The sequence below is a fragment of the Myxocyprinus asiaticus genome, chromosome 4 (genome assembly GCF_019703515.2).
Source record: "Myxocyprinus asiaticus isolate MX2 ecotype Aquarium Trade chromosome 4, UBuf_Myxa_2, whole genome shotgun sequence".
Lineage (NCBI taxonomy): Eukaryota > Metazoa > Chordata > Actinopteri > Cypriniformes > Catostomidae > Myxocyprinus > Myxocyprinus asiaticus.
The window spans coordinates 38,862,533-38,883,013 of NC_059347.1; the positions used below are offsets into that span (position 1 = coordinate 38,862,533).

General features: G+C 36.8%; 1 protein-coding gene across 5 annotated transcripts in view; it reads right to left on the reverse strand.

Annotated features, from left to right (window-relative positions):
• The window catches only part of camkk1a (calcium/calmodulin-dependent protein kinase kinase 1, alpha a), a 140,568-nt gene that overhangs the window by 90,687 nt on the left and 29,400 nt on the right, over positions 1-20,481 (reverse strand). For 4 of the 5 annotated variants that reach the window (XR_007897095.1, XM_051696695.1, XM_051696693.1 and 1 more), the window contains exon 2: positions 1,519-1,572. The gene's annotated coding sequence lies outside the window, so the exon portion shown is untranslated. Of the gene's footprint in view, positions 1-1,518; positions 1,573-9,547; positions 9,957-20,481 lie in introns of all 5 variants that reach the window. The other variant, XM_051696694.1, reaches the window with a different exon arrangement.

Genomic DNA, 20,481 nt, shown 5'->3' on the forward strand with positions numbered 1-20,481 from the left:
TGAATCATAATATATGTATCACTGTGCATTTCTTATCGTGAAGAAAATTGGCAATATGCGCTTTATTAATAAGAGATTAATTTTTAATTAAAGATGGATGAATGTGAATAGAAAGGTGAGAGAGAGTAGTCTTCGCCCCATTATAGACTGCAACAAAATACATTTTTGATTTGTTTTTGCTTTGGCTTGTTTTCCAATATAAATATCTAAAACTCCTTTAACACAACATACATTTTCTTTAGCAGCTATACTGCAGAACAAAAAATTGTTCTCTGAGAATGTTGAATATAATATTAAAAATACAAATATTTTAAAATATCTAAAAGTCCTTTAAAAAATAAAAAAGATGTATTCCCCTGAGAAGCATCATATAAGATATTTAGACTTGCTTTTAGAGAATAGACCTTGAATATAAGTGTATTTTGTCTTTACTGCACTCACAGAAGTAAGAGACATTCTCTTAAAGCAAGTCTAAATATCTTATATGCTGCTTCTCAAGTAAATGTATCTTGTTTTAAGGATTTGTAGACAATTTTAAATAGAAAACAAGACAAAAACACTTGATAACAATAGGATTTTTTTTTTTTTTTTTTTTTGCAGTGAATTTCTTTACTGAATTAAACTTGATAAAAAAATATTTTTTCTCTTAAATTCAGTGAATGCCATTTAGAGGTATTTTTAAAAGATGATTTTTGTCCTCTTTATTGTTTGTAAGCATGCTTAATACAACATTTTAAGTCGGGGCACAAGCTGAATAATCGCTTAAATGCTAATGATTAATCATTGCACTAATCTCGAATAGTCGAATAATCATTCAAATAATCGTTAGATTAATCGATTATCAAAATAATCGTTAGATTAATCGATTATCAAAATAATCGTTAGTTGCAGCCTTAGCCACTACTCTTATATCTAGTTCTTCTAGTGTTTATTAATAATAGTATCTAGCTTTCCTCCTTATCTCATTGAAGAGGTTTCAGCTTTTCATAATATCTTGCTCTCAAATGTATTAGTGGGGTACAGCTACTCAAAACCTAAGGGATTAAACTTAAACTGTTTCTAGCTACGTCCAAATGCATAGAATAGTTTTGATACAACACATTAAGCACTAGATTACTGTTTTAACATCTGAAGAGTCCATAAAGGCACATCACTTCCCATTTAAGAGGCTGGTAAGCGCTGAGGGAGAGTGGGAGTGCTGATGAGATGAATATTGACAGACTTTAAACTGCTGGAGCGAACAGTGATTGAGGACACAGCCAATGTACATGCAGATGAATACAAATGGGATTTCACACACGGGGGAACAACTCCACAGATTACAGTATGTGTGTTTAATATACCAGAGCTTGTGGCAGAAGCTGCCCTTTTGGACTCATCTAGAAATATCTAGATCTAATCAGGTGTAAAGGATGACATTATAAAAGGAATCACCAAAAGTATTCGTAAAGCTAAACTTGGATAAGGCAGTGCAAGAAAATGTGATCTTATCTGGTAGGTGAAGAGGGGCGTACTCACCTTAGTCTTGCGGCATATGTTTCCCCCAATTGTATCTCAACAGCAGACAGAGACCTGTGAGGGATACAAACACCCTGTTAACCTAGTATAAGTTTATGTCAACACAGGAAGTATGTACTTGTAAACTCATGATTCAAAATAAATAGGCCTATGTGTACCCATCCTGAAACAGGATCTTTACTTCCTTCTCCTAAAAGCACATACCAGTTAGACTGCTTAGAAGGCTGGTAAGACATACAGCGCATCCGAGAGTTTCAGTAAATAAATAAGAAATGATAAGCAAGGCTCAACAAAAAGGATGGCTGTGGCTAACATTGTGCCAATCATCTCCTTTTGTGTTCTAAGAAATAAAGAAAGTCATACAGGTTTGGAACAGCGTGAGGGTGAATAAATGATGCCAGAAATGTCTTTTTTGGATGAAGTATATCTTTAACATTTAATAAAAGCATAAATATCCTTATGGCATATATAAAATACAATGCTGAAATTACAACATGTAAATTTTTGTGGTCGAGCCAGTAAACTGTTGACAGGGCAATTACTGACCAAACCAGGCCAGCAGAAAAAAAAAAGAAATCTCTCTTGTTGTGCCATGAAATGCTACAATATTTTGCCAATAATCTACAGGTGGTTTAGCATTAGTAATCCTGATAGAAAATGGATAATACTGAGAGTGGGACCAACAGACCCGATGTAATGCACAAAACAGAAACCAATGCTCAATCTAAAACGTAGGCTACATTCTACACCAAATGGAGACAGATGGTTGATGGAGAATTTCTTATCTCAGAGAACATAAGTGCCGCAGACAAGTTCAAGTATCTTGTTTTAATAAGGGAGGAATAACTGCCTTCTTCTCCTCAGAGGATACTGTGTGGACAAACAGGCCACTTGTGAAAAAAGTCAAGCACTCCACATGTGAGAGAACCAGCCAAAACATCTTGTCTGCCTCCTTCAGAAAAGATGTTTGGGTCTTTTCATTTGCAGAGAGCAGAGACAAGCCTGTTTTGTAGGAGTGACGTCTGCTAGGTCTGCATTTGAGAGAAAATGCTGAATTTGGTACATGTCACAGTGCTTTGGAGTCTGGTTTGCTGTCTTAAGCCATAAGACTTTCAAACATGAAGCAGCTCCAATAAAACTTGTTCAAGTAAGCAAGGGAACAGAAACAGAGCTGTATTTGCCAATAGACTCAAGTGGGTTAGAGATTTCAGAGGAAGCTCTCAGTGATTGCCAGCCTGAGAGGATGAATGGTCAAATCAAATGCAGCCTATTATTAGAGAGAAACTTCAATTATAAGCTCTGGAAAGATGGAACAAAGGATGGAACATATCAGCTACAGCATACAGTATACAACACACACACAGTGATTGGCCCTACGGTACATCAAACAGGTAAAACAAAGGCAACAACAAAGAAATTCTGAATTAGTGCTGGAAAATATTTTGAATATACTGTAGTTTATTTCACTGCGTATTTTTCTGGCTATATAAAATTAAGCAACAATGTAAAATCATAATGGTATGCTTTAATGCACTTGTTAACACTGTCATTAGAGTATGAGATAAAGAGTGAGAGCAAAAACACTGTTAGAGTGGATAAGTTCAATTCATTTCTGTGAATGAGTTCAAACTGTTCGTTTTAATGAATTAATTCAAAATCTGATTAAATAATGATTTCATGTCATCACTTAAAAATTATGTAATTATAAATTTTAGTGCATTATTTGCACAATATAAAAATATTGAGATGTATTGTAACTTTTCTTTGCTATATCACCCAGCATGAATCTAGAACCTGACACTCATATAGTATATTACACTGCAGTGGTCTCCAACATATGGACCAGGGCTTCTCTGGTATTCATCTGCTTACAGGGCTACCTGGAACTTCAAATGTGAATTTTGTGGACACTGGTGAATGACAATAATTCCTTTTAAGGATTACACATAGTCAGACATGATTGCATCAACAATCTTCTTGAACTGGAGACACTTTATACTGATTCAGGATGATTTTGGTAGATAAGCACTAATGATAAAACTGCATAGGAGAAAATAATGCTTACTCCGATGTATGCCAAATCTAACTCAACAGAGACTGTTTTTGTTTGCTGTGACGAGGAGGAGGGCGGGGCTGGGCCTTGAGGAGACACGCCCGGCCCTGAATCGGGCTAATCAGCCTAGAGGGGGATAAAGACGAGACAGGGGCGCAAGTTCGAAAGAGCCACAAGCGGCGTCTCTCTCTCTCTCTCTCTCTCTCTCTCTCTCTCTCTCTCTGTGTGTGTGTGTGTGCGTTACGTTGACTGTTCAGCCGGTTCCCGCATCCTCCTTGCCCACCTTACCCCGTTACATTTGCAAAATAGAAAAGTATATTACACATCATTAAGACAAAGGCTTTTTTTCTCTTAGACTTACAAGATAAAATGTATATGTGAAGTTCAAAAGCAGTCCAGTATTGGCCCATCAAGTGTACCAGCACATCCACTGGCACAACTGCTTTGATGTCTGATGCCCCTGGGCAAATGCACTGAGCTGCAGACAGTACTTCTTATGGCCAGCCCTAACAGCTTTTACGGTCATTGATGTGTGTGTGTGTATATGTGTGTGTGTGTGTGTGTGTGTGTGTGTGTGTGTGTGTGTGTGTGTATGTGTGTGCGTGCATGTATGCGTGCGTGCTGTGTGCATGCCAGGCTGAAATCTACCAATGTATAGCGGTTATGACCTTTTATTTAACTCAAGCAAGAATCTTTTTCACTGTAACATATACAGCAACACTAATAAAAAAATCACCAAAGTACCATGGTAACTGCATGGTATTATTTGAACTACCACAGAGTACCATGTAAATATCATTGTACATGAATATGCTAATCATTCAGTATGATGGTATATCAATGTACCATGGTTATACAATAATACCAACACTGTACCATGTTACCGCCACAGACACTTTTTTGTCTATATAATTTATTTTCCATTTGAAGTAAAAAATAACAAATAAATAAATAAAAAATGTATTCCATACAAAAGCACTGACTGTTAAATCAGTAATTGGACTGAATATTCATAAAACCCTTAAATCACTGTTTCACATATTCAGCAAAACGGCTGCTGTTTATGACAGTCACAAAGAGTTAACTAATCCAACTGGATTGATGTTGAGAGTCATCATTCTGTTTTAAACCCAAAATATTGATTTCCAACACAAGAAGTGATCCCTTTAAGAGACAAAATATAACTTCAAATAGACATAGAAAGTGTTTAATGCATGTAACATTTTTAATCTGGTTAATCCAATATAATGGTGGACTGGATTATTTATGGCAATGTTTATAAAAATGTGATTTAATATTTAGCCAGTAGAGTAAATGAGAGAGCTCTTCATTCATAGAGTAATGGACAGCAGAAAGTAATCCTCACTGCTGATGTGGTGTGATCAGACTGATTCATTAATCACTGGTAATCCCACACTAAGAGCTGAGAGGAAAAGAGAGGGGAAGGGGGGTGCACTTGGAGTGAAAGCAGGAAGTTGGTGACACAAGGGAGAAAAAGAGTTAGAGGAAAAACAAGTAGGTTAAACTCTGAATGGGAGAAAGAGAGCAAATGAGAGAAAAAGTGAGAGACAGACCACAAGGGTTAAACAAAAATAACCACAAAAGAGGAAAAAACTTTCATCTTTTTCTTTTGCTACACCAAGATGTTTTTGGAGCATAGTTGCTATATCTCTCTTATGGCTACGTTAACACTCTGATAACCCGTAAATAATGCCTGTAACCATAGTGACAATGACTAAATATCATATTCAAATATATCATATATCAAATTCAATAACAGCGGACGTGTTGATGATTGACACCATGTTATTTAATACACAATTCCAAGTTTTTTAATTTCTTTATAATGGAGTATAACTGGGAACAAACCTATCTGGGCCTAAGCCCAGAGCTCCCGACTCCCAGTATAACTACAGTGTATCATTTGTGGTGTCACTGCTCCCATCGATTTTGTGGTTTGTGCGCAACTGAAATGCTGCTCTCTACAGTTATACTGGAAGTCAGGGGCTCTGTGTTTAAGCCCAAGTAACTGCGTACATTCATGCGGCCTTGAGAGTGGCTATCGCACTGGATGATGAGACAGACAACTAGTTGTACAGTGTGGTTCCGTTCACACAGAACTCCTTAAAATTTAAGGAAATCAATTCAGTTATACAGTTGTCAGTCTTGTTTATGACAGAACTGTATGTAAACATAATCATAATTAGCACTCTATGGCCATGTCTAGAGGTAGCCGATATATTGCTCTTACTGATTAATCGGTGCCAATAGCTGTTTTTTGGAACAATCAGTTATCTGCCAAATCTTGGTTGATAGTTGCTGATAGTTTTTTCTTTTCTTTCTTATTCCTCCGTGTTCCTATAATTAGAACAGCTGGGTTCTACAGTATAACAGTGGCCTCTTGAAGTGAAATAAACAATCAAGAGAGGATTTGCTGGATCTAAATCTTTCATCATTGACCATATTCATCCATATTTTATCCTCACTTCAGTATATACGATTTTGTTATTTTGATTAGATAATCAAGTGTTCTAATTTAAAGCAAGTGCATGCAAAGAAAATGAGACTCTGTCAGCATCATATCTTGTGAAAAATAATAAACCTTATTCCTCATTAAACCTCATCTGGTAAATATATGTGCTATAAAAAACTTGATATTGATTAATTTGTTTAAACTTTAATACAGAGCATTGTAACAGAGCCAAGTCCCTTGTGTGTTTTGGGCTATTTTATTATGCACGTTATGTACCAAATCTTAATTTTTTCAGGTTAATGTTGGTATATATTTATTTTTTTATTTTTAATCTTGTAACCTCTATGTCTGTGCCCATCATAGTAAGGAAAGACTAAGAAATTGTATTAACATTCTATAAAACTTTCATCCATTTAATTGGTTATCTGCCTTTTCCACTACTTTAGTTTTCGGTATCAGCAAAATCCACTGTCGGTTGACCTCTAGCCACATCCAAACTAATCCGTTTTTGGTTGAAATGCATTTTGCTACATTTAATGCAATTCACACTGGGACAGTCTTTAACTCAACTGAAAACAGAGATTTTCAAAAACGCTCTCCATAACTGCACACTTTGGAACGCATTGCCATTTGGAAAATATTGTTTTCAAACTTAAAAGGATTAGTATGGTCGTGGCCTAAAAGAGAACTGACAATTGTATTCTTCTGCTATTTGAATGCAGCCTATTTGAGGCCTTTCACTCTCCAGTTCCATAGAAAGATACAAATAACATTTTATAAGTGAAAAAAATAAATAAAATAATAATAATTTTTAAATAAAAAAAGTTGTGATGAAAGAAATCATAGATAGAGGGAAAAGGAGAGGGCAGCCGTCTCAGCATTTACTCTACAATCAACAACAGCTCTATATTACAGCCATTAAGCCTTTAAGAAGGATCCATTTCAAAGCACACACACACACACACACACACTTGAGCTAATGTGACTGTGGTTCACATGTGGCAAGCAGGCAGAGAACATTCAGTCTCCACCCTTCAATCCTACTACAAAGATGTAATCCTCCCCATCATAAATTTCCATATGACTCAGCATCTTGTCTTGCCTCTCCAAATATGCACACATACACGTTTTAAACGCTTTATTTAAATACATGGTTAAAATCAGATCATAAAAGGATCAATATTTTTAGAGACATTATACAGCAAGAGAATCTGTCCACATTGTGCACGTTAACAGCTCTCTAACAAAATGACAGGTCACTAAGCTTCACTATTTACATTGAAAGTAAGAGGTACTGTGTACATAAGGATGAACGACCAAGAACAGCTATGTAGCTGAGTATGTTTACAGACAGAGAGACTTGTAGTATATCATATACACTTCAACAAATACATATTAAATAGACCTGAGACAGTGTCAGTTCCATGTATTGTATTATTTGGTTCCAAACTGTAGTTGTGTCATCAACATGGGTACCACCGTGACTAGTGGCAGCTGTTTACTACTGTAGGTAGCACCTCAGGAGAGAAGATGACAGCTTCACTGTGTTATTCAAGTATTTGTCCTGTTGGATTTACCATCATGCAGAGAACGCAAGCAGCAAGCTGCACCCTGAAGCAAACGAGGAGCATTGAAAAATGCCTTATACTATATTAAGTGTGATTGGGAGAATGCAGATACATTATCAAGAGTGGTTCACACTGGCCATTTAGTTCGGATTACATTTATACCAATTGCGAATCATAACGGAGTTCACATGAACCATAGCCCAGACCACCTTTCAATTAACCATTTTCAAACCAACCAAACTGAATTCTGAGATCAAATGGACTGAGGCCACAAAAAGATCTTGTGTTAAACCACCCTAAGCCTCACAGGTTGAACTAATTTATAATGAGTAGTTTCTGCATTACATGTGGCACCAAATGAAACTGCAAAATAAAGACCAATCAATCAAGTTAGCCAAACACAAATTTTTTTGGGGGGAAGTCAACCAATGAATGTACTATTTATAGTTAAACTGACATTATTAACATAAAAATTACACACACGATAACATACCAATAAACCATACATTCACATTCGGATCCTGTACACATACTCTACTAGGGTTGCACAGTAGACCGCCTCATAATTTTCACATGCAAATTAGCTTTGCGGCAAACTTGTGGCAAATTGTCCATTGTTGCCAAGGGTTTGCCAGAGGTTCATCACTACTGGTGAAGAGCTGCAAACTTCTGGAAAACATTTGTGGCGAATCACAAGCTCATTTGCATGTGAAAATAAAGAGCTGCAAATTTGCGGCAAGTTTGCGGCTAGTTTAGATTTTTTTTGTGTTATGGTAGTATGCCACAGTCTTTTTTAAACAGTAGTACCGACAATACGGTAGGACCGTCAATACGATAGTACCTTAAGTTACGTTGTATGTGCGGTAGTAAATATTATTTTCACTAAAACCTTCATTTGAATCAGACCTATGTCTGCAATAAAATTTAAAATATAGTCTTTTCGAGTGGCGTCCCCTTCACACAGTGCCTTTTAAGAGCGCAAAATGCTGTGTAGAATTTGCCCCTTACATGGTATTGTTTATTTTTCAATGAGTGGTATTCCCATGCTTCAAACACACAAGTCTGAATCCCAGCGTGTTAATTTGGCAGTCAATATTTTTTATCAAAGAATATTTGACATTATTATTATACATTGTCAACAAATTCTAGAAATGAAAACTGAGAAAATAAAGAATAAATAAAAATAAAATAAATAGCTAAATAAACATAAGTACTGTATGTTTAGTATGTCAATTACTGACCATTAAAATAAAGAATAAACAAAATAAAATAAAAACCTAAATAAACATCAGTACTGTTTAGTATCAGTCAAATGCTGACCATTAAAATATATGCATAAATAAAAATAAATAGCTAAATGAAAATCAGTATTACTGTTTAGTATCAGTCAAATGCTGACTATATTAATACTGCCGAGACAAGAGATAAACAGCGGCAGCGGTGTTACACCGTATTCTGCTATGCAAGTTCAAGGGAAACTTTCAACGGTGGAAAACCAGACTTTTAAATATTACATTTTATAAATGCAATGACTGGAATTGTTCGGTTGAAGGGTTTAACTAGTTAGCTATAAGCTCGTTGTCACGGAGAGTAAAAGACAGACATTGTTTATTTTACTTTCCAGCACTGTGTCTCACCAACTAGGTAATAACATAGTGTGAAATCAACACTCAACAGACACAATCCACCACCGCACCGTTGTCTGCTGAGCTGCAAAAAGATGCTCTGATGTTTAACTTTCAATCTGCTGTGTTACTTACTGCACTGACAAACTATAGCTGGCTAACATAGCAAACAATAGCAAAGATAAACATGAGTGGTATGGTTGTCAGGGACAGGGTTAACGTTATATTAGTAATATTGAAAAAGGAAAATGATGGGATCATTGTTTATTAACTTTCCAGTACGTACTTCACAAACTAGTTAGCAACTTACCATGAAGACACACAGCTTGGGGGCCTGGGTAGCTCAGTGGTAAAGACACTGGTGACCACCCCTGGAGTTCGCTAGTTCGAATCCTGGGGTGTGCTGAGTGACTCCAGCCAGGTCTCCTAAGCAACCAAATTGGCCTGGTTGCAAGGGAGGGTAGAGTCACATGGGTAATCTCCTCGTGATCGCTATAATGTGGTTCCTTCTTGGTGGGGCGCGTGGTGAGTTGAGCGAGGTTGCCGCAGTGGATGACGTGAAGCCTCCACACGCTTTATGTCTCTGTGGCAACGCGCTCAACAAGCCACGTGATAAGATGCGTGGGTTGACGGTCTCAGACGCGGAGGCAACTGGGATTCATCCTCCGCCACCCGGATTGAGGCGAATCACGACCACGAGGACTTAAAAGCACTACAAACTGGGAGAAAAAGACACACACCTTAACTCCGCCCTGTCTGCAGAGCAACCGTCAGCTCAGAGTCAGCTCTGTAAACAATAGAGTCGGAGCGCACTCTGCTGGACAAACTACGCTACGACACCAATTCTAAAGCATTGTTTTCTGCATTCTATGTTCTGAAAAAAAATTTCATATCGCCACATATCGGTAAACATATATGCCGATACTGATATATCGGTGAAAGGCTAATATATCTGGTATATCGGTCGGGCACTAGTTGTAATACTGAAACAGCTGCTCAAAACTTTCAACATTACAATATCTTTATTTTCATGTTACCAACATTCAAATAATAACAGAAATAATGGAATAAAAGTTTAAAGCCGTTGCTGTTTGAACTGGCTGTTTTGATGCAGCGAAAACATTTTTTTTTTTTCATCAAACTAAGAATTTATTAGGTAACTAGTTAGTCCATTTAAGCCTTCACCCTGTTCATCCAACAGTTATTTTCACCAATTCCAGAGCAACACGTGGAAAGGCTAGTTTCTAAGAACCACTATGACAAACAGTGTTAAGAATTAACACACTATAGCTGGTATAGTATCGTAAGATATGATTATGGTATCATGACAACCCTATACTCTACACATCACATTCAGATCTTGTATCACATTCAGATTTACCATAATTCTAATAATTCCAGCACACAGTCTTGTATAAATCTTTTTGATAGGCTTGCAGTACAGCATAAAGCACTTTCTTAACCTATACAAGTTCCATATTTAACAGAGCAATAAAAAACAGAACTAGAACTTGTGCTTGGTACATTAGTGTAATTAAAGCAAAAATTAAGCGTGATAAATGAAAGTGTATCAGCTGAGGTCAGGGGTCAAACTGGATTACACGCTCGAGGATCAATATCAGGATCTGGGTTCATTTAAAACTAAAAGATAAATAGGCAGTGTGGACCCATTAAGACAACAGCATTTTATTCTACATACACTAACTTGCTTGTAAACTTGCCAAACTCCCTCTGAGACTTTCAAACCTTTTAAAGAGGACATTCAAGTTATTGCTACATTCAGAAACAGTTTGTCTGTTCACATTGTATTATTGCTCAAATCTCAAACTGTACTTTTATCCTCTGTAGAACATTTTTTCAAGTGAAAGATTGCATGTGTTGTCAGGTTTGAGTGTGTAAGGCGGTAATCCGGGTCACATTAATTGAATAACACAGATTATCTTGTCTCGATCAGGATAGCCACTGCAGCTAACTCTATAACACTGCTGTAATCAAGAGTGGACACACAAAACATTGTCATTGTGCAAGGGGCATACTGTAAAAAAAATCAAAGACAAGCGAGATACTTGTTAGAGAACAAAAAGAGAAGCAGGGTACATCCCAGCCAAATCCTAAAATAACCTCTATCTGCCCTGCTTAACCCCCAGCTAGTGAATTTAGGATTAGCGGAGGGAGTATAGAAATGCCATGTTTCATTTACTCACATAGACGGATGACTCACTGGGTGGTTGGCTTTTCAGAGGCATGATCCGATGCTGTGTGGATGAGGGAGGGAACCCAGATGAAGAGAAACACAGGCATAGCCATCGTTCCTGCTATGGGACATCCAGGGTGTTCCCCTCCCTGCACTGTACTAGGACTCCACTAAGACCTCCAGGGCCGCCCTATTCACAGGTCACTACCTGTCCTGTCCAGGAACAGGGCTTACAGTGTGGGTGGGGCAGGAAAGGAGCTCTAGTGCAGTGGTTCTCAACTGGTTTTGTTTCAGGATCCAGATTTTACATTGGATATCAAGTGATCAACAAAAAAACCCAACAAAATTGTACAAATGTTAAACCAAAACATTAAAATATAAATTTATATAACCAAAAAGTGCTTAAGCCCAAAATATGCTAAATTAGTCTATTAACATGACTTACTGTATGTAGACTAAATGGAAAAATTGACTTTTTCATTTTACATTGTCTTATAGTTTATAACTTTATAGTTATAGTGCTTGGTTTCTAAACGTCTCTTGAATTTTGATGGTTTCATGCTCTTAGTGAATAATTCACAAAATTGTTGCAAGTAAACCCATATTTAATGTAGTCTTGCATAGTTTTGCAGTCTGAAATTAATGTATTATTTTTTCCCCTGCTGTCCCAACAGAACAGCCCTGCGACCCATATTTGGCTCATGACTCACCAGATAAGTACCACTGGTGTAGTGTATTGACTAGATTCTGTCCAGTCAAAGGTTACCCACATTTTACCATTCACTTGATTGTATTAATCAAATTATTTTAGACCTGCATAACCTGCTGACAGGATGTATTTTACAGTGTTTGAAACACACACACACACACACACACTTGTGCAGAGATTAACAACACCATGGGGGATCGGATACATCAGGGGACATCACAAATGAAATACTCTAGAGACCTCGAGGATCCATTAGGGAAAACACAAATGTGCCCACAGCATACACACATACACATAGCTATAATTAGCTGGTGATAATCATCATTCATAAATGATGAATGGTGGAAATTCATGCATGCTTGTCCTGAGAGAGTTTGGACCTCACCCAACTCTTAGTGTGTGCCTCTAAAAACAGCCCAGAGAGGAGGAGGACATTTATTACACAAACACACACATGCACGGCTCTTCTTGCATCATTAAAACTCATCCAAGCAGCTGAAAGAAATGCCTTCATTCAACTTTAAGATAAATGAATAGGAAAGGACACAAAAATTACCATGTCCCCTATAGTCTGGCATTCAAAAATATAGTTTAAAAAGTTCAAAAGTGTACGCCAACTTGTGAAAAGTTGATTACAAATTATTCTTCAAAATATCAGCACAGCAATTTGAGTGAAAAGTTGAATTGAAAAATTAGCATGAATTTCTTGTCATTTGGTATGTTGCTTTAATGACAGCGTGCACTCGAGCTGGCATGGACTCCACAAGTTGTGCAAAACCTGATGATCCTTGTTATCCCAGCATGATTTGAGAATATTTAGGAAAAAGTACAGAATATTACATTAATTCATTTTACATCATAATGTTACATTGTTTTAAATGATAAAACTTGGTTTATTTCTAGGTTTGAATTTGATTCATTTAGTTGAATTTGAATCCCCAGATTTTCAGTGTGGACACAGACCTTACTGTAACAATAAATAAAGTTAAAGGTAGAAGGCTATGATAGATAATTACATAAATAATCTGATGTTCTACATGTTATACTTCATATTGGTTGTGCTGCCCGGCCGCTATGGCTGATGCAAAAGGATATTTTAATGAGGAGACTTATGCTTAGGGACAGAGGGAGGACCACAGAGGATTAAGATGTCTCAAAGCCAGACAGTGTGGGTGGACATCGAATACAGATCTATGTTTGGACAGCTATCACTTAAGAAAGGATGAATAATTTTTCCATTAGAATAGGGTGGGTAAGGTTTAGGTAAGGCAGTAAGAGGGTTGCTTTTAAAGTTTTGCTTACTCATTCAATCAGTATTTTCTGCCTTCATATATCTGAATTAATAGTGTGAGCAATTTTTGTGAGTGATGGAGGTTTATATACACAAATATAAAGGGTTATTCTTCACAGAAAAGAACTGATATGGATGCAAAAAAAAAAAATAAGACCAAATTTACAGTTACATTTCAGAAGCTTTTTTAGGTTATAAACTATAAAACAATGCTCAATAATTCAAAATTAAGACAAATAGTGGAGACTTTCTGGTTTTCAAATGTTAGTGGAACAAGTCCATGTTTAATGTGCTGAACCACACTTGTGATTACTCTGTTGTGACACCTGAAACATGCCTGTAACTAACTATGAGGGGAACTGACATACATCCACTAACAAGACCTTAGGCCCAGTTGGTTAAAAGCAGTTGCAAAACTGCCTAAGAAAAATTAGGTCTGAGAAAAGGTCTAACAATATGTGCCACATGATTTTATATTTATTATGCTGTCCGAAAACACAATGTTAAATACATTCATTTCTAAAAGTATACTTACAGAGAAATTCTTCTTCGTTCAGAGGTAAAAAAGACATTTGAAACAGCTGAGCAATGACATCATTTTTGCTAACATTCTGATACTGGCAACACGGCTGTGGGAGGCGATTAGAGCAGTATTTACAAGAGGATGCTCAAGAGTACATGTAAAACATCAACTAATTTGACATTTAAATGTGTTATCAATGACTTCATGCTTCAAGAGATCAGCGAAAGATGCTGTTTTAACCACTTGATGATGATTTAAAGTAAAAGACTGTATTTGCAGTAGATAATGTGTATTTTGTCTTGTTTATATTCTGACTTAATGAACCTAATACGGTAACACGCTATACGCAGACAAAATATGTGGCAATTACATAGAACATAAAAATGTGTGTATAAAAAGAGAATTAATGTGCAGAATACAGACATAAGAATGATGATATGCATATCTTACTATGGGCAGATGTGTGAATGGCTTTCGCTGCAGAAGGCACATGAGCGAAGTAGCATTGAAAACAAAAGAGTGAATGGGCAACTTAAGAGTATTTGAGAAGATTTAATTCCTTTCGTAGATAAAATAAAAATTATAATCGCATGACATGTAGAGATGTAGAGTTCGCTACTTACTCTACGTGTCCATGTTGACTGATCTTAACTAAACACCTTTCCGGACAGATTTTGTTCTAAATGATATCACACTCGTTCATTTTTTTATTTCGTAGGTAGTGTGCAGAGGCCTTAAGTAAAGCTTAAGTGCACAAATACAGCTTGCCGCCACAACATATATGGAGATTTTATTTGTTGACAAGTCATTAATATGTGTTTGACTGAGTGAAAAAGTGTGTGTGAGAGTACATGTTGTGTACTGTCACCCTTGATCTTGACAAATCAAATTAAGAGAACTGGAGTTCTTAAAGACAGGAATTGAAAAACAACTCAACACATTGCATGTGTGTATGTTGCAATACAGAGAGAGTTTACAAGCCCCGTAGACAGAGTAATGGGTTTTGACTGAGATAAAAATGCTATTTTTGTTTTGCAACATTTTTTATGGTGCCAAAACCAGGAAGAAAACATGGCAATGTCACTGTGAGATAACTACTTCTAATCAAATCAAAATCCCCTAAACAAGTAGTTCTGGGAGTTCTGAGTCAAGTCAAACAAAAATGAAGCCCAAACAACATATGACACCGGACCTATGCAAAAGCACCACAAATTTTAAGCACAAAAACAATTACCATAGACAAAAGTGGAATTCAATGCGATGAAGAATGCCTGGGGAAACAAAACAAATGCTTTGTAATCACAGGCGTAACATAAAAGGACAAACCGCTTCTGGCAAGACTCAGCAGCACACAGGCCATTAAAGGAAAGGGGAAACTTTGAGGATGTTTATATGCAAATTTGAATGGTGACAATAAAAGGCTCAAAACTAAAATAAAACAGGCCATCTGTATTTATTGACTTCAAACATTTATACTGTCTACCAGCTCTTTACACTGTGTGAAAAGGGTAAAACGTTGGCCGTTCCCTAACACAAAACAACTGATTAAAACAGTCAAATAATAAAGGTAAAATGCCTTTGTTAAATAAATGATAAATTTTAACTGCTTTTCAACTAATTTATTTTATATGGATTCAGTTTTCTACAACATTGCAAAACATGCTCTTAGATCAACATTAATTGCTTTTTGCAATCAAATTTACTTCAGTATTGTGATGCATTTCAGAGTGAAACTGGATATTCAATGGAAATGTAAGGCAAAAAAGTGAAATTAGTTCTGAGAAAAGGTCTAACATCATGGGTTTTGTTATCCAACATGATTTTATCTGTCGGGAATTGAGTGGACCATAGGAAAAGTAGGTGTTTTATACCAGTATTGATCCTAACTGAATGTGAATTTGATAAAACATTGGCTAAATTAATTAGTCAAATAGATAGCTATTTGGATATTGGTTAATATTATCCAAAAGCCTATGCTGCCTAAGTTACATCAACGGAAAAGACATGTCATTTCAGAGTCATTTCATTTTTGTTAAAGATTACTATTAGAGAAACTATTTTCTACTTTGGAATAACATGCACCGATAATCGTTTAAACCAGGGGCCTGATGTATAAACGTAGAAATATCCCACACACACATTGGGATTTCTGAAAAATAAACTTACAGGAAACATGCGCACACCAATCGCAAACAGTGTCTTGACAGTGTGTACGCACTCTTTTACTGGTGTGTGTTAATTGGCAACTCCAACTGGCCAACTGAAAAGACTGATTATAAACTCCACTTTTCATTTAATAAACCACATTTAGAATAAAAAAGTATGGAGTTAAGAACTCGAAATATAAATAACTGTTATGCATGCAGCTGATATTAGGCTATATTAATTTTATGTAACTAATTAAAAATGCATTAAAATATAAAATTGGTAATGGATGTTCTGCTTATGGAAGACTTTTCCATGGTATCATATGGAGCTATGATAATCACAAGTACATTTGAATGAAAAATGACAGCTTGGAAAGGCCTGGTAAAATGGACAAATTTAGTAGTCGAACAGACCATTGCAAACACTGGTGGTCGGCTGTCTGGATAGGTCTTATCAGAAATACTGTAATATAACAGACGCACACAAGTGCAGCACTGCACAATATGGGCATAAAATGCCCTGCCTGCCCCATTTGTCGGTAATCCAGATGAGAAACCAATGACAACCCATTCATGGTTCTGTAAAACATTATGAAAAATACCATACAAAATAAAATATAAGCTTACTCGTTGCACTTTTATTTATTTAAAAAGGCTGCGATCTGATAATGCCAGATTAAAATAAAAAAACATGTAAAAAAAATGACGGATTTATAAAAACATCCTAAAAATGATTTTTAAAAATGAAAATGAGAAGCGAAATTGCAGACGTTAGGTTAGGCTTATGCTTAAATAATAATAATAATAACAATTTCCCCAATGGTGTAAGAATAAGACACTTAAATACAGTATTCTCTGAAAACAAGTCATAATATATTAACTTTATATTAATATATATATATATATATATATATATAACTTATATTAATATATATATATATATATATATATATATATATATATATATATATATATGCTTCTATGGTAAATTGATTTTTTAAAGGATGTTTAGATACGTTTATGCTAAAACAAAGCAAAAATTAAGAAATGAGTTTTTAGCAGCAGTGTTTATTCACATGCAACATGTAGGCTTCAGTGTGTATCTTCTGTAGTTTCTCTCTGAGAGGAAGTCCCTCTCTTTGCCCTCTAAACAAGATCTCATGGGACAGGAGCTCCAATGCTCAAATTGCAATCAAATCTGCCTCTAAAGAATTGGTCTCTTCAGCCATCAGCATGCATGCAACAGAAAAAAAGGAGGTCAAACAACCAGAACAAAACCTTTTCTCTAATCTTCAGACACCAAGAGAGAGTAATAATGCATTTAACAAGAGCAAATATGATACATTAAATTTAGGGTTCAGGAGATCACTAAATAGGAAGGTCACTGATGGTGCACCCATAAAATGCATATTATCTGACAACATGTGACATACACTATATTGCCAAAAGTATTCGCTCACCCATCCAAATAATTGAATTCAGGTGTTCCAATCACTTCCATGGCCACAGGTATATAAAATGAAGCACCTAGGCATGCAGACTGCTTCTACAAACATTTGTGAAAGAATGGGCCGCTCTCAGGAGCTCAGTGAATTCCAGCGTGGTACTGTGATAGGACGCCACCTGTGCAACAAGTCCAGTCGTGAAATTTCCTCGCTACTAAATATTCCACAGTCAATTGTCAGCGGTGTTATAACAAAGTGGAAGCGATTGGGAATGACAGCAACTCAGCCACGAAGTGGTAGACCACGTAAAATGACAGAGCGGAGTCAGAGGATGCTGAGGCACATAGTGCGCAGAGGTCGCCAACTTTCTGCAGAGTCAATCGCTACAGACCTCCAAAGTTCATGTGACCTTCAGATTAGCTCAAGAACAGTGCGTAGAGAGCTTCATGGAATGGGTTTCCATGGCCGAGCAGCTGCATCCAAGCCATACATCACCAAGTGCAATGCAAAGCATCGGATGCAGTGGTGTAAAGCACGCCACCACTGGACTCTAGAGCAGTGGAGACGCGTTCTCTGGAGTGACGAATCACGCTTCTCCATCTGGCAATCTGATGGACGAGTCTGGGTTTGGCGGTTGCCAGGAGAACGATACTTGTCTGACTGCATTGTGCCAACTGTGAAGTTTGGTGGAGGAGGGATTATGGTGTGGGGTTGTTTTTCAGGAGCTGGGCTTGGCCCCTTAGTTCCAGTGAAAGGAACTCTGAATGCTTCAGCATACCAAGAGATTTTGGACAATTCCATGCTCCCAACTTTGGGGATGGCCCCTTCCTGTTCCAACATGACTGCACACCAATGCACAAAGCAAGGTCCATAAAGACATGAATGAGCGAGTTTGGTGTGGAAGAACTTGACTGGCCTGCACAGAGTCCTGACCTCAACCCGATAGAGCACCTTTGGGATGAATGTGAGCGAAGACTGTGAGCCAGGCCTTCTCGTCCAACATCAGTGTCTGACCTCACAAATGCGCTTCTGGAAGAATGGTCAAAAATTCCCATAAACACACTCCTAAACCTTGTGGAAAGCCTTCCCAGTATAGTTGAAGCTGTTATAGCTGCAAAGGGTGGGCAGACGTCATATTAAACCCTATGGATTAAGAATGGGATGTCACTTAAGTTCATATGCGTCTAAAGGCAGGTGAGCGAATACTTTTGGCAATATAGTGTATATCACTCATAGTTGTGGGTGGCCCTTGTGGATGGACCAATACTCTCCAATTAGGCCTATTTACATTGCAAGTTACAGATTTACAAGTACTCTGAGGATAATCAATGTTTTTATGTGCCACGCAGATAACAATGTTGCTGGGAAAATAGGCCATAAAGATAAAGCAACACTAACGTCCTATTTCCATTTCACTTGGTGCTAAGGGAAATCCAGCCATAGTCCTTTTGATAATGGTGTGTATATTTCTTAGAGAAGTAATAGGCGAACAGGGCTAAGATGTTTTATTGACTGTTTCTCATAGCATAGCATAAGTTTTGGACTGTAAGACCAGCTTATCTTGACATAAACAGTATTGCTTTGTCAATAATGGCACAAAATATATACATTTGGATTATGTCTGTATTACATCTAATTACCTCTATGCCTTGTAATCACCCACTGAACAGCAGAATATGGGAAAGACGAGTGAGATGACAGCTCCCTGTGTAGCGCTATGTGTGGAGAAAGGTCATAATGCCAAAACAAAATATGATGCTAGCCATATCAGAGGATGAAGACAACAACATTACAGTGTCTAAAAAACAGTCCCACTGCAATGAAGCCAGGCAGAAATGTCTAGCAATGGATCTGAATGCTAGAATTTCTTGGAAATGAAACCTAATTTTTATGACTGGATGTGCAGGGAAAATGTTACCTGCATGTTAACTGTGAGCATATCAAAAATATCAAAAATAACTATGACTAGCATACCACAGTACAAGACATATTATTTACTGCTTATTTCTGCACTCTAGTACCACATACTGTACTTAGCAAATCACTGTTTTATTTTATGGATATTACACAGAGAACTGTTAAAAAAAAGACCCTAGCACTAGACACAGCTTTAACGCTGTGTGTGTGCATATTATATGTATTGTTTATACTATGTATAATGTGCATAGTGAACGTATGTTGTTTTCTGTTCATCTTATATATTGTCGTATAGAGTCACTACATGACTCCAATGTTGGTGAATCACGCACCAAATATTTTAATTCACTGTTACAAAAGAGTGGCTTGAATCCTTAACCTTAACTTTTGCAAAGAGGGGGCTTGAGAATAAAAGTGCATCAGTCTTGTTCTGTCTCAATGTCCAGCTGTCTGCTAAAGTGGGCCAATACAAATGGGAAGGCAATCTGTTTTACTGGCTTACTTCTAATCACCAATTAAAATACTTTTTGCCAGAGACTGATTTACCATATCACCAACATTTTTCATGTTCCCAAATGAGGTCTAGATCCTGAGGGGGCAGGTTTAATTAGAAAATATCAAATTATGCCATTCTCTATCGAAGAACATTAACCTGACAAGATGACATGAGAAAATAAAGAACAAAACAGATAAACTATTTAACTGTAAAGTTATCCCTATTTATTTAATAAATATTTTCACACAGCTAACCCATCACTTTAATCATAACATAATACAGAGTATGGTTTAAAGGAACAGTTTACCCAAAAATGAAAATTCTCTCATCATTTACTCACCCTCATGCCATCCCAGATGTCAGGGTTTTTCCTGCATTGAAAATTTTTTGGTGGCCGCCGAAGCAAATTTTATGATATAAAGCGCCGATGATTAGTGAGCTGCTGATGAGCATGCGTGAACCTGCGAGGACTTGAATAAGGGGGGGCGAAACGTTTCAGTCGAGAGACGTAAATTAATTTGA